Consider the following 15,739-nt stretch of genomic DNA (forward strand, 5'->3'; position numbering starts at 1 on the left):
TGTAAGGTGGGAAGTCATGTTCAAAGCTGAAAAAAATTGTATAGTAAATTGATATATTAAAAACCAGCTCTGGGGCTTCCCTGGTGGCGCAGTGGTTGAGAATCTGCCTGCTAATTCAGGGGACACGGGTTCGAGCCCTGGTCTGGGAAGATCCCACATGCCGCGGAGCAACTAGGCCCGTGAGCCACAACTGCTGAGCCTGCGCGTCTGGAGCCTGTGCTCCGCAACAAGAGAGGCCGCGACAGTGAGAGGCCCGCGCACTGCGATGAGGAGGGGCCCCCGCTTGCCACAACTGGAGAAAGCCCTCGCACAGAAACGAAGACCCAACACAGCCAAAAATAAATAAATAAATAATTAAAAAAAAAAAAAAAAAAAAAACCAGCTCTGCATGGTCATTCAGATATTTCCTATACTCAGATGTGGAAGACAGTTCAGCATAAGAAAATGAGTTTTGGAGTTGTATAACCAGTGACAAGTCATCACTTCTTTGTGCACCAGTTAGCTCATGTGTAAGTGGCTTTGCACAGACCTTGGGGCATAGTATGTACCCAATAGGCAGGTTGTTCTTGTCACTTTGTCTGATGTCATTGTGTTCATACTCTCAGAGAACCCTACATTCATTCCCTGTATGAGTCAGAGGCCAACCCCAGGCAGGTGGCGATGAAGGCAGGCTCTACAGCTCCTTACAGCTTCCTCCCCCTGGAGTAGTCATTTCTTCTTGATCCTTAGGATGTCTGATTTTATTCTCTGGCTTAATTTCATCATAGCAGTAGTGTTTTCCTATTGTCTTGGGGTATAAGGTCGCTTAGCATAAAACAGACAGATGACCTCCTCTTCTTGAGACCAGTGATATGGGTTCTATTCCTTTTTGCATTTACATGCTCAGCCTTTGAAGTAATACACTGTTTCATATACTAATTGTATGATTTGTGGTGAGTTATTTATCACCTTTTAATTCTCAGATTTCTCATCTCTAAAAGGGAATTCACACAACCTACTCTTAAAGCTGTTGGAAAGAGTAAACAAAACAGTCAGTATAAAATGTTTAGCAGAGTGCATAATACATAGGCAGCACATGATAGATGATTATGGTGGTGGTTACTATATTCAGGAGGGACTGCTTATCATAACCCAGACCCAGATTTTTAGTCTCTCATTTATCTGGTGACTATTTCCTTAAAGAGATTCTGAGATTCCTTTGTTTTTATGTCACATTTTCACCTTCAGGCATCTATAATGACATACATACATTAGCATTCATATTTGCAGTGTTTTTTAATTGAAGTATAGATGATTTACACTATTACATTAGTTTTAGGTGTACAACATAGTGATGCAAAATTTTTATAGATTTTAGTCCATTTAATATTATTACAAAACAATGGCTACATTTCTCTGTGTTGTACAATATATCCTTGTTGCTCATCTATTTTATACGTAGTGGATTGTATCTCTTAATCCCATACCCCTATGTTGCCCCTCCCCACTCCCCTCTCTCCACTGGTAACCATTTGTTTGTTCTCTGTGTCTGTGAATCTGATTCTGTTTTGTTATATACATGTGTTTGTTTCACTTTTTAGATTCCACGTATAAGTTATACCATAGAGTATTTGCTATTCTCTGTCTGACTTATTTCACTAAGCATAATGCTCCCTAGGTCCATCCACATTGTTGCAAATGGCAGAATTTTATTATTTTTATGGCTGAGTAATATTCCATTGTATATGTGTGTGTGTATGTATATGTATACACACACACCCCATATCTTCTTTATCCATTTGTTTGTTGATGGACACTGAGACTGGTTCCATATCTTGGCTATTGTAAATAATACTGCTATGAACAGTGGTATAAATGTATCTTTTTGAATTAAGCTTTTGTTTTCTTAGGATATATACCCAGGAATTGCTGGATCGTATAGTAGTTCTATTTTTTAGTTTTTTGAAAAACCTCCATACTGTTTTCTATAGTGACTGCACCAATTTACATTCTCACCAACAATGTACAAGGGTTCCCTGTCTCTACATGCTCACCCACATTTGTTATTTATAGACATTTTGATGATGGCTGTTCTGACAGGTGAGGTGAGATCTCATTGAGGCTTTGATTTGAGTTTATCTCACTGTGGCTTTGATTTGCATTTCTCTAATGATTAGCCATGTTGAGCATCTTTTCATGTGCCTTTTAGCCATTTGTATGTCTTCTTTGAAAAAATATATATTCAGGTATTCTGAGCATTTTTGAATAAGGTTGTTTTTTGATATTGAGTTATATGTGTTGTTTATATATTTTGGATATGAACCCCTTATCAGTCATATCATTTGCAAATATTTTCTCACATTCAGTAGGTTGTCTTTGCATTTTCTCAAAGGCTTACCTTGCTGTTCAAAAGCTTTTACATTTAATTAGGTCCCATTAGTTTATTTTTGCTTTCATTTCTTTTTCCTTAGGAAACAGATCCAAAAAATTATTGCTATGGTTTATGAAAAACAGTGTTGTACCTATATTCTTGTAGGCGTTTTATGGTTTCTGGCCTTAAATTTAGTTCTTTAATCCATTTTGAGTTTATTTTTGTATATGATGTGAGGAAATGTTCTAACTTCATTCTTCTACATGTATGTTTCCAGTATTTCCAGCATCATTTATTGTGTTTTCCCCACTGTATATTCTTTTTTTTTTTTTTAATTATTATTTATTTATTTATTCATTCTTGGCTGTGTTGGGTCTTCGTTTCTGTGTGAGGGCTTTCTCCAGTTGTGGCAAGCGGGGCCACTCTTCATCGCGGTGTGCGGGCCTCTCACTGTCGCGGCCTCTCTTGTTGCGGAGCACAGGCTCCAGACGCGCAGGCTCAGTAGCTGTGGCACACGGGCTTAGTTGCTCCGCGGCATGTGGGATCCTCCCAGACCAGGGCTTGAACCCGCATCCCCTGCATCGGCAGGCAGATTCTCAACCACTGCGCCACCAGGGAAGCCCCCCACTGTATATTCTTATCTCCTTTCTCACAGATTAATTGACCAGAGGTGTATGGGGTTTTTTCTGAGCTCTGTATTCTGTTCCATTGATCTATGTGTCTGCTTTTATGTCAGTACCATATTGTCTTGATTACTGTAGCTTTTTAGTATAGTATGAAGTCAGGGAACATAACACCTTCACCTTTGTTTCTTTCCTCAAGATTGCTTTGGCAATTCATGGTCTTTTGTGGGTCCATATACATTTTAGGATTATTTGTTCTAATTCTGTGAACAGTGTAATGGCTAATTTGTTATTGATTGCATTACTTTTGTAGATTGCTTTGGGTACTATGGACATTTTAACAATATTAACTCTTCCAGTCCAAGAACACAAGATATCTTTCCATTTCTTTGTGTCATTTTCAAATTCCTTTATCAATGTTTTATAGTTTTTAGAATATAGGTCTTTCACCACTTGGTTAAGTTTATTCCTAGATATTTTATCCTTTTTGATGTGATTTTAAACGGAATTGTTTTCATGCTTTCTCTTTCTGATAGTTCATTATTGGTGTATAGAAAAGCAACAGATTTCTGTATATTAATCTTGAATCCTGAAACTTTAGTGAATTCATTTACTACTTCAAATAGCCTTTTGGTGACATCTTTAGAGGTTTCTATATATAGTATCATGTCATCTAAAATAATGACAGTTTTACTTTTACCTTCAAGTTTGGATGCCTTTTATTTTTCTTGTCTGATTGCTGTTGCTAGAACTTTCAATACAATGGTAAATAGAAGTGGTGAGAGTGGGCATCCTTGTCTTGTTCCTGATTTTAGAGGAAATAATTTCAGTTTTTCACCATTGAGTATGACGTTAGCTGTGGGTTTGTCATAAATAGCCTTATATGTTGAGATATGTTCCCTCTTTACCAGCATTGATGAGAGTTTTTATCATGAGTGGATGTTGAATTTTGTCAAATGGCTTTTCTGCTTCTATTGAGATGATCATGTGATTTTTATCCTTCCTTTTATTAATGTGGTGTATCACATTGATTGATTTGGAATAATGAACCATCTTTTTATCCCTGGAATAAATCCAACTTGACCATGGTGTATGATCCTTTTTATATGTTGTTGGATTTGGTTTGTTGATATTTTGTTGAGGATTTTTGCACGTATACTCATCAGAGGTGCTGGCCTGTAATTTTCTCGTTTTTTGTAGTGTCTTTTTCTGATTTTGGTATAAAGGTAATTGTGGCCTTATAGAATAAATTTGGGAGTTGTTCTTTATATGTTGGTAGAATTACCCTGTGTAGCTGTCCAGTCCTGGACTTTTGTTTGCTGGGAATTTTTTTTTTTTTTAATTATAACTTCAATTTCACTTTTAGTGTCAGGCTGTTCAGTTTGTCTTTTTCTTCCTGATTCAGTTTTGGAAGGTTGCATGTTTATAGAAATTTGTCCATTTCTTTTAGGTTATCCAATTTATTTGCATATAACTGTCTGTAGTATTCTCTTATGATCTTTCATACCTCTGTGGTATCAGTTGTTATTTCTCTTCTTTAATTTCTTATTTTATTTATTTGAGTCTTTTCTCTTATTTACTTGATGAACCTGACGAAAGATTTATCAAATTTATATTATCAAAGACCAGCTCTTAGTTTCATTGATATTTTCTTTTCTTTTTTTTTTTTTTGGTCTCTATTTTATTTATTTTCTCTCTGATCTTTGTTATTTCCTTACTGCTGCTGACTTTGGGCTTTGTTTGTTCTTTTTAAAATTGCTTTTGGTGGTAGGTTAGGTGGTTTATTTGAAATTTTTCTCATTTCTTGAGGAAGGTCTATGCCACTATAAACTAGCCTCTTAGAACTGCTTTTGCTGCACACCATAGATTTTGGAAAACTGTTTCCATTTTCATTTGTCTTGAGGTATTTTCTGATCTCCTCTTTGATTTCTTCATTGACCTATTGTTTTTTTTTAAAATTTTATTTATTTATTTTTGGCTGTGTTGGGTCTTCGTTTCTGTGCGAGGGCTTTCTCTAGTTGTGGCAAGCGGGGGCCACTCTTCATCGCAGTGTGTGGGCCTCTCACTATCGTGGCCTCTCTTGTTGTGGAGCACAGGCTCCAGACGTGCAGGCTCAGTACTTGTGGCTCACAGGCCTAGTTGCTCCGCGGCATGTGGGATCTTCCCAGACCAGGGCTCGAACCCATGTCCCCTGCATTAGCAGGCAGATTCTCAACCACTGCGCCACCAGGGAAGCCCTGACCTATTGGTTTTTTAGTAGCATGTTTTTTAGTCACCACATGTTGGTTCTTCTCCCATATTTTTTTTTCCTGTAATTGATTTCTAGTTTCACACTGTTGCTATCAAAACATAGTGCTTGATACAATTTCTATCCTCTTAAATTTGTTGAGACTTGTTTTGTGGCCTAATGTGATATATCGTGGAGACTGTTCCATGTGCACTTGAAGAGTATGTGAATTCTGCTGTTTTTGTCTGGAATGTCCTATAGATATCTGTAAGTCCAACTGATCTGTTGTGTCATTTAAAACCAGTTTACCTTACTGAATTTCTGTCTGAATGATTTGTCCATCGATGTGAGTGGGGTGTTAAAACCCCCTACTATTATTGTATTATTATCAGTTTCTCCCTTTATGTCTGTTAATACTTTATATATTTAGGTGCTCCTGTTTTGGGTGCATATATTTTAACAAGTGTAATGTCTTCTTCTATGGATTCCTTTATCATTATATAATGCCCTTCCTTGTCTTTTGTTATAGACTTTGTTTTCTAAAGTTTATTTTGTTTGATATGACTATTGCTAACCCCACTTTCTTGTCATTTACATTTATATAAAATATATTTTTCCTTCCACTCACTTTCAGTCTGTGAGTGTCTTTAGCTCTGAGGTGAGTCTCTTGTAAGCAGCATATAGATGGGTCTTGTTTTTGTTTTTGCTTTCCAGTCAGCTCCCCTATGTCTTTTGATCAGAGCATTCAGGCCATTGACATTTAAAAAAATTATTGATAGGTATGCACTTATTGCCGCTTTATTCCTTTTTTTGTAATTTATTACTTGTTTTTCTTCTCTGTTACTTTCTTCTATTTGTTTATTCCCTTGTGGTTTGATGATTTTCTTTAGTGGTATACTTGTTTTCCTTTCTCTCTAATTTGTGTATCTATTGTAGGTTATTGATTTGATGGTGCCATGGGGTTCTTAAATGTTGACCTATTACTATATCTACTTATTTTAAACTGGTAGTCATTGAAGTTCAAGCACATTCTAAAGATCTACTTTTTTTTTTTACTCCCCTCCTCCACATTTTGTGTTTTTGATGTCATATTTTCATCTTCATGTTTATCACTTCACTATTTATTGAGTTATAGTTTCTTTTAAAATTTTTTGTCTTTTATCTTCATACTATCTAATTTAAGTGGTTGGTCCTCATCCTTTACTATATATTTTCCTTTACCAGTGGGCTTTTCTGTTCCTATAGAGCCTTATTCTTGTTATATTCTATTCTTTTCCACATAGAGAAGACAATTTAACATTTCTTCTTGGATAAGTTGAGTATTGATGAACCTTAATTTTTGCTTGTCTGAGTTCTTTTTCTTTCCTTGTATTCTAAATGATAATCTTGCTGGGTAGAGTATCCTACATGTAGGTTTTTTTTCCTTTCAGAACTTTGATAATATCATACCACTCATTTCTGGCCTCCAAAGTTTCTGCAGAAAAATCAGCTGATAGCCTTATGGGGGTTCCCTTGTATATGACTCTTTGTTTTTTCTCTTTCTCTCTTTTGAATTCTCTCTTTAAGTTTTAACATTTTTATTATGATAAGTGTTGGTGTGGAACTGTTTGGGTTTAGCCTGTTTGGGACCCTCCATGCGTCCTCTACCTGGATATCTGTTTCCTTCTTCAGGTTGGGGAAGTTTTCAATCATAATTTTATTAAATACCTTTTTTTTACCCCCTTCTCTCCCTCTTCTCCTTCTGAGACCCCTGAAGTCCAAATGTTGGTACACTTCATGTTATGCCAGATAACTCTTAAACTGTTCTCATTTTTTTTTTTTTTTTTTTTTTTAGTTTGTTTTGCTTTTTGCTGTTCCGATTTGGTGATTTTTCATTATTCTATCTTCCAGATCACTTATGTGTTCTTCTGTATCACCTAGTCTGCTATTAATTTATCCTAGTGTGTTTTTCATTTCAGTTATTGTATTCTTCAGTTCTCACTTGTATATGTATATATTTTCTATATCCGTATTAAAATTCTCATTGTGTTCATCTATTCTTTTCCTTAATTCAGTTCATGTTTTTATTACTACTGCTTTGAATTCTTTGTCTAGTAAAATGTTTATTTCTGTTTCTTTTTTTTTTTTTTTCAGGGATTTTCTCTTGCTCTTTCAATTGAGACCAATTCCTTTGGCTTCTCATTTTGCTTAACTTTCTCTATTGCTATGAAATTAGGTAAAACAGTTACTTCTTGCAGTTCTGAAAGGGTGTCCCTATGTGGGAGCATCCCTCTACAATCTGAGTGTGCCCAGTGGTTTTTGTGGGTGAACTGGATTTGATGTGAACACAAGTCATGCATTTCCTCAGGGTCTGCTGGCAGCTATCACCTTGGTAGGAGGTGGGGCTGGGGATGAAGGGGCTAGGGCCAGAGCCAAGTGTGAGCATGGGCTTCCCCTCTGCTAAGTGGTCATCACCAACCTGTTAGGGGTGGGATCAGGCCCCAAGTGCTGGAGATGAAGCCCCGAAGTTCAGGTCTGAGCTGGCTCTGTTCCCTTTAAGTGTGAGTGAATCCTCCTCCCACCACCAGCAAATTGGCCCCAGTGGGGAGCAGTGCTGGAGGAAGATAGACCATGTGGGTTCTCAGCATGTGATAGGGTAAGGGCTGCAGCAGTCCAGCCACAGACAGAGTTCAGGGATGCTTCTGATTCGCTGCCTATACAAGCGCCATTAATGTCTGCCCTTGCCTCACTCAGATGCTGCTTTAGGTCTGAGTCTCCTTTTTCCTTCATGGCCAGTCTGGTCCCTTGGCCTCTGCCACCCGGACCCTGCTGGAGCTGTGCCACAGTACAGGCATCGCCTGTGTGGGCTCCTCATGTGTTTTGGGGTGTGGGCTGTGGTGGTCCAGCTGCAGACAGAGGCTGGGGGTGCTTCCCATGTGCTGCCTGTGTAAGCACCAGTAATGGCTGCTCCCACCCTGTTCACACACCATTTCAAGTCTGAGCCACCTAGGTGTCTCACAGCTGAGTTCTTTCCTCAGTCATGGTAGTCCTTGCTCCAGTATAGAGCTGCGGGGAACCTGGAGGAAGCGGGGCTGGAGTGTTTGTGGGGCTTAAGCTGTGGTGCACACTGGGGCAGTCGTGGGAAACGAGTCAGCCGCCTACGCAGTTTTCATCTGCTGTCTCTGCCATGGTTTGGGAGCAATCAAACACACACTCCTCCCGGGCAGAGTCCAGGCTTCCCACAGTCCTCCTGTTAGTCCCACTGGCCCACCAGCCAGCCAAGGGGGCTCATCTTTTCTGTGTGGATCACCAGGACTGGGGCTCCCTATATGTTCCTTGAGCTGCTTACTCCTCAGGGAGGATCTCCGCGTGTATAATCTCCCTTTTGCTCCGTGTCTTCTCCCGGGGCACAGGTCCTAACCTGATTGTTTCTCTTCCCTTCTTACCTGATCCGGTGTGGATCTTTCTTTCAGCCTGGGTTGTCATGGAGTCTTTCTGCCAGTTTCTAGTTAGTTTTCAGTGAGAATTGTTCCCTGTGTGGATGTATTTTTGATGTGTTCGTAGGTGGAAGTGATTTCCATGTCCTCCTATTCTGCCATCTTGATCTCCTCCTGCAGTGATTTTTGAATAGTTTTTTATACATCTTATGGTCCTCTTGAAATAGAAACCTGTTTAATCTTCTCATAGAAATACATTTAAAGTAGAAAATGAATATGCTTTTCCTGTGTTCAAACCTTCCTCTGATCTGGGGGCTATTTTTGATCGGTTCCTTCTTGTCTGTCTAGCCTCCTTGCTTGCACATTATGTACCCCTGTTCCAACCTCATTGAATGATGTATATTTCTCCAAATGTATCTTCCTCTTTCAGACTTCAGTTTTATGCATAGTTTGCTTTGAATGTATTTTCTCCTCTCATTCTCTCAGCAACCTTCTTTAAATCTCATTTTTTTTGTGGACTCCTGTTGACTGTAAAAAGCTTGGTCTTCCTCCTGGAGCTCTTCCTGCACCATTTTCTGTCTACTTTACAACACTCTTCTAGTGACATTGAACTTGACAGTCTACTTCATTACACTCTCATCTGATAATGCAGGGACTATCCTTTATTAGATTTTATATTGTCAGTGACTAGCACAGTGCTTGGCCATACTAGATTCTCACTCTCTCACGGTCTTTTTTTTTTTCCGTTTCCTTTTCTTTCTGTGTGTGTATACACACACACATACACTTTCAATAAAGAAGTTGTTCAATGCCATGTTGACTTCTTTTTTTCCCTCTAACAGTCACCATACTCCAGGGTAAATACCACATAATGTAAACAAATTAGAGCAGTTCTCACCTTACTATTTAGTTTGTGGACACATATTCCCAAGAAATACACAGATACTGGAACAGACATTTTATCTAAATAGTACAATATGCATTCACAGCTGAGAAATCAATACACCATTTACTGAAAGAGAGTTAGCTTTATCTGTTGTGTGTGCTATCTTACAAATGACTTTACACATATGTGATTGAGCCCGACCTTCCAATTTGTGAATATTGTTCAGTAAAATTATTTCTCATTCATACTAAGAAATACAATCTCAATAAACAGCATGATCTTGAGATTTAGTTCAAGAAAGGATCTTTAATGAAATGCCTTTGTTGAGATTCTTGGGAATTTCAGGCAGTCATCCATGCATTGAAGGTGAGCATATGCTAAAGTGTTTAAATGAATAATTATTACTAGAAATACCATTGAAAACTAATAGGTTCAAAATCTTTGTAAGAGTTTTCTATTATAGTTCTTAGTTTGGCTTGCGGTAGGCTACTATTATTTAAAAAAATTTAAACAAGGTATGGATTAATATAAAATACTCCCATAAATTAGCCTTCACTAATAGAATAAATAATTAGAAAACATTTTGAACATTAACTTCCCTAATGACATTTTAATCTAAAAGATATATGAAACAATAGATATATATTGTATATGTATAAGTGAATCACTTTGCTGTACACCTGAAACTAACACAACATTGAAACTCAACTGTATTTCAATTTAAGAAGATATCAGTGACAACCAGGGAAGCTTTATAATACACACACAATAACTCTGTGTGTGTGTGTGTGTGTGTGTGTTGTATCAACAGTAAACTCTTCATCATGCTACAACTCATTTAATAGTTTTGCACTGTTCCCTCCATCTTTTGCCTATAAACATGTTTTATGCATATTTACACTCTTACTGACTATAGAATTTGCAACTGAGTTTTAAATTCTTTTCATGTTAAAGATAGTTCATAGATACAGAGGGATTTTTCTGTCATTCCATCACTACCTTAATAAATAGAACATTAACAGTACTATTGAACTTTATTTCTGAATTATCTTTTGTTTACCTGCTAATTTAGATTTACTATATATGTATGCATTTTTAGGAAATTTATATAAATGTCCCATACTGGCAGTATTTTTCTCTACTTGCTTTTTCATCCAGCAGTAACTTTATGAGATTCATAGATGTTGAAACATGTTCATTCATTATCAACTCTGTACAGTAAATGTGAAGCTTGACATTTACATGAAAATGGAAAATTGTTTTTTAAAATAGTTATACTAATACATCTCTGCCAGCATAACATAATTTACTGTGGCTCTGCAATCTTGCTAATGCTGAGTATTATCAGATGTACTCTATGAAAATGAATGGTATCTACTTGTGCTTTTGATTTTTACTTTCCTTTTTATTAATGAAGGTGAATACTTATATATTTAGTGATTATTCTAGTTTCTTATTCTGTAAAATATCTGTTCATGTATTTTGCCCATCCTTCCATGGTTTGGTTATCTTTTTCTGACATTGCTAGTAGTACTTTATATTTTATGAGTATTAATCTCTTAACCTCTTCTAGTTTGAGGCTTGCATTTTCATTCTCATAATGGTAACTTTAGAAGTACACAAATTTTTAATATAGTTGGATTTATCATATTTTTTATAAATCATGTTTTGTGTGTCTTATCTTAATAAGTACTTTTCTACACCAAGGAGCAAAAGATATTTGCCTATATTTTCTTTCATAATATTAAAATTTTACTTTTTTAAAATTAGTCAGAAAAAAATGTTTTATTATAAATTGAAAAATTTTACTTTTCAACTTTTAATTTTGTGATCTATATGGAGTTGCTTGTTTGATATATGGTAGGGATTAAATTTTTTTCATAGTAACCAATTTTACTTGAACCATTGCTGCATTTACTAAACAATATATTATTTCCTCAAATGCTTGTTTCTCTATTTCTACATCAATGCGTCTCACAATCAGCCTGTGTATCTATTAAGGTTTTAGAATAAGGCTTGATACGTGAATGGGGAATATCCATCTATCTTATTTTGCTTCAGAGGTGTGCAGGTCATTCTAGGCCTTTGCTATTTTATATAATTACTTTGGGCATTGTTGATAAAATCTATATGGATTTTAATAAGGATTGTATTATATCCATTGATGGATTTGTAGAGAACTACTGATTCTTTCTGAATATGGCACACCTCTCCATTTACTTAGATATTTTGTAGTCTACTTTTATTTATATTGAGGTATAATTGATATACAATAAATTATATGTATCTAAAGTGTGCAATTAGATAAAATTGGACATACACTTCACGAAACCACTACCACAACCAAAATAATGAACATATCCATCATCCTCAGAAGTTTCATCATACCACTTTGTATCCCTCCCTTCCATCTTTAGTAAGTTTTTAACTTTCTCCATAGAGGTTCCATGCTGTTACTATAAAATGTTTTAGTATTTTCTTGGTTTACTTTTTATTAACTCTATAATTTAGACATACTAGTGCCTATTATCACCATTATTATTAAAATGTTTAATAATAATGTTTAGATTTTACTTCCATATATGTTCGTTTCAGTTTTCTTTTGCTCCTTTATCCTTTTTTATCATAGCCCTTCCTTCAATTTTTTCCTCATTACCTCATTTTAGAGATTTCTTCAGTGAAATCCTGTTGGGTTTCCTCTGAAAATATTTTTATTTTGTCCTTGTCCTTAATGATAGTTTTTGCTGTGTTCAATTCTTAAAAATTTAATATCTATTTCTCACCATGTTCAACATATTATTCCACTTTCTTCTGATTTACATTATTGCTGTGGAGAAGTTTACTCTTACTACCATTGTTTTTCCTTGATAACCTGTCTCTCTCTTCACTTTTAGTCTGTCATTAGTGGTTTGCAGTTTTATGTGTATAGACATGGATGTCTTTTTATTTAGTCTGAGAGAGTTTTTTTTTAATTTAATTTAATTAATTTATTTATTTTTGGCTGTGTTGGGTCTTCGTTGCTGCACGTGGGCTTTCTCTAGTTGCAGTGAGTGGGGGTTACTCTTCTGTTGCGGTGCACAGGCTTCTCATTTCAGTGGCTTCTCTTGTTGTGGAGCATGGGCTCTAGGCGTGCTGGCTTCAGTGGTTGTGGCACATGGGCTCAGTAGTTGTGGCTTGCTGGCTCTAGAGCACAGGCTCAGTAGTTGTGGCACAGGGGCTTAGTTGCTCCACGGCATGTGGGATCTTCCCTGACCAGGGCTCGAACCCGTGTCCCCTGTATGGCAGGTGGCTTCTTAACCACTGAGCCACCAGGAAAGCCCAAGATAGTTTTTATTGAATCTAATAATGTGTCTTTTAATAAATTTTGGAGTGTTTTCAGATTTTGATTCTATAAATTCTCCGGTGTTTTTTCTGTTGTCATCTTCTAGAGTGCCAAATAATGTGTACCTCTTAATTTTATGCTATATACTCCATATGAATTTTATAAAATGTTTTTTATCTCTGAGACTCATTGAACTGAACTTTTTTATTTTTTATAGTTTAGTTTTCAGTTTGTTAACATTCTCTTCAACTATGTTTAATCCACCTTTTAATCCCCTTAGTATTTAAAAATTCAATGTATATAATCAAATCTAGGCTCTATTTATTTCTTTAATAAATTAGCCTATCTATCTTAATAGTCTACTGTCTCTTTTGAAACCATATTTTATATGTTTAAATATTATATCAGTAGTTATTTTGTTTTCCATATCTGATATTTCTAATATCTGAAATGCTTAGCGTCCACTCACTATTGCTTAGTGTTTCCACTCATAGTTATTTACGGAGGCTCTTTATTTTCTCATATATTTGATGATTTAATACTTTGAGCTCATCTTTGACTTATCTAATATGTACAAATCCTGAGGGTCCTCACATGAGATTTCTTTCCTTCAAAGAGAATTTACATTAGTTTTTGCTATGATGCATAAATTATGACTTCCAGGTACACTGCCATTTAATTTTCTCACGTGGTCTTTCCCAGACCATGAAGCCATTATAAATCCTACCCCAAGCCCCATGCACAGTTAGGCCTATAGATATAAACTCTCAGAGGACACCACTAGTGTGGGTGTTGTAGTGGTTATTTTCTACTTAGCACTAAGAAATTACAGACCCCGTTTGGCTCCCTGTAGTATCCACAATAGATCTTTTCCTCCTAGCATACTGTTTTGCTATAGGTAAGACATTTATGGTCTGATTTATGTAGGGGGTAGGGGTAGGATGTGGATTTATGCCCCTTTCCTTGCTGCCATCCTAAAACCTCAGGAGTCTAGTCATTCACTTCCAACGCAGTATTTGTTCACAAAATCTTGGATGTTCTGGTATTGACATAAGACTCAGGGCAGCCTACACTGCTAAATTTGCTTACTCTGTTGCTTTCAGCCCCTGCTCCTCTTCATCCTCATTTTCCTTTTTTTACTTCTTTCTCTCTTTCTGGATCTTGGGGACTTTTCTTACCTTTTTTTTTTTTGTGAGTTTAACAATACAGTTAAAAGTCTGTTTAAATGTCTAACATCTAGATGTTCTAAAGCCAAAGGACTTTTCAAAAATATGTTTTCTTCAATGCTGCCTAGATATATACACTTTCAAATTATTAATATTAAACCATTAGTATGTTATATTTTATAATTACTATATTTAATAGCTTAAAATATGTATTCAATTGACCAAATTATTTTCAAATATCTATTAATAGATTTAATATCTATATTGTGTGTAATAGAATTGCTATTCCTGATGCAATTTACATTTTATCATAATTTCATCTGTCTTAGGTTATCCTCTTTTTTTGCTTCCCAGTGTAAAAAACATTAGTTTCTGTCAATTTTGAGAATATCGTGACCCACTTTTAAAAAAATTTTTATTAGAACATATTTGATTTAGAACATATTTGATTTACAATGTTGTGTTAGTTTCAGGTGTACAGCAAAGTGATTCACATATATATATATATATATATATATATATATATATATATATATATATATATATTCTTTTTCAGGTTCTTTTCCATAATAGGTTATTACAAGATACTGAATATATTTCCCTGTGCTATACAGTAGGTCCTTGTTCATTATCTATTTTATATATAGTAGTGTGTATATTTTAATCCCAAAGTGATCCCCTTTAAAATTTCTCCACTGTGTTCATAGCATTGAACTATCAAGGATAGTTTCCTGGTCTTTGGCCTTACTTACTAATGAGTCAGGTGGGGGGATGAATAAGCATTGATTTAATAGCTTCATAATGCTCTTTTATGAACTGCTTCTTGGAATCAGTTTTATCAGATATAACATTCACCCTATCATTTCCTTGTCAGTTGAGGAACTCTTACATATTCTTTAATCCGCTTATTTCATTGTCATCTACTTAATACTTATCTACATATTTCAATCTGTTTAATTCAGCTACTAACATCACTGGGCAGTTACCAGTTGTCTAAGACATTATTGAGCTAGGTGGGTGCCTTTGTAGCCACCACCTGATTTGCACTGGCAGTCAGGAAAAATTCCACCACACATCACAGCATGGGATGAGAAACAGACTTTTTTCAGAACACTTAATAAAAGGCAAGGTTCACCAAGAAGATAAGACATGGGTCCCAAATCTATCTTTATCCTCATGAAAAGATACATTGGGATAAAAGGCTTCTCCTGGACATGGTATATGTGTACCTCCCAGGAGAGGGACCTAGATTCCCTCCAACTGTAACTTTTTATACTACAAATATGAGAAAGTAGCCTCATCAATGGATAAAATAAATAGAATACTGGGGCGCCAAGCAGCCTGAGTTAATATACCATCTCTTTAGAGTTGTCTGAGAGCACCAGCTGCCCAGTCCTGGAAATGTTATAAAGCCTCCTACCAGAGAAAGGAAGTCACCAATCTTTCATAGATTTATGTTATATAGTTAGGATGTTATATTTCACTATTTATCACTAAAAAGAACAATAGTGAAATATCATATCCTACGTATATAATATAAAACTTGTTGGGAAATTTGGACTTATATTTGTTAATACAACTTTTTAATTGAAGTATAGTTGATATACAATACTCTATGTTCCAGGTATACAATATAGCAATTGACAATTTTTTGAGGTTATATTCCATTTATAGTTATTGAAAAATATTTGCTATATTCCCCATGTTGTACAATATACACTGGTAGCTTATTTTATACCTAATAGCTTG

Source organism: Balaenoptera ricei, chromosome 8 (genome assembly GCF_028023285.1).
Source record: "Balaenoptera ricei isolate mBalRic1 chromosome 8, mBalRic1.hap2, whole genome shotgun sequence".
Taxonomy (NCBI): Eukaryota; Metazoa; Chordata; class Mammalia; order Artiodactyla; family Balaenopteridae; genus Balaenoptera; species Balaenoptera ricei.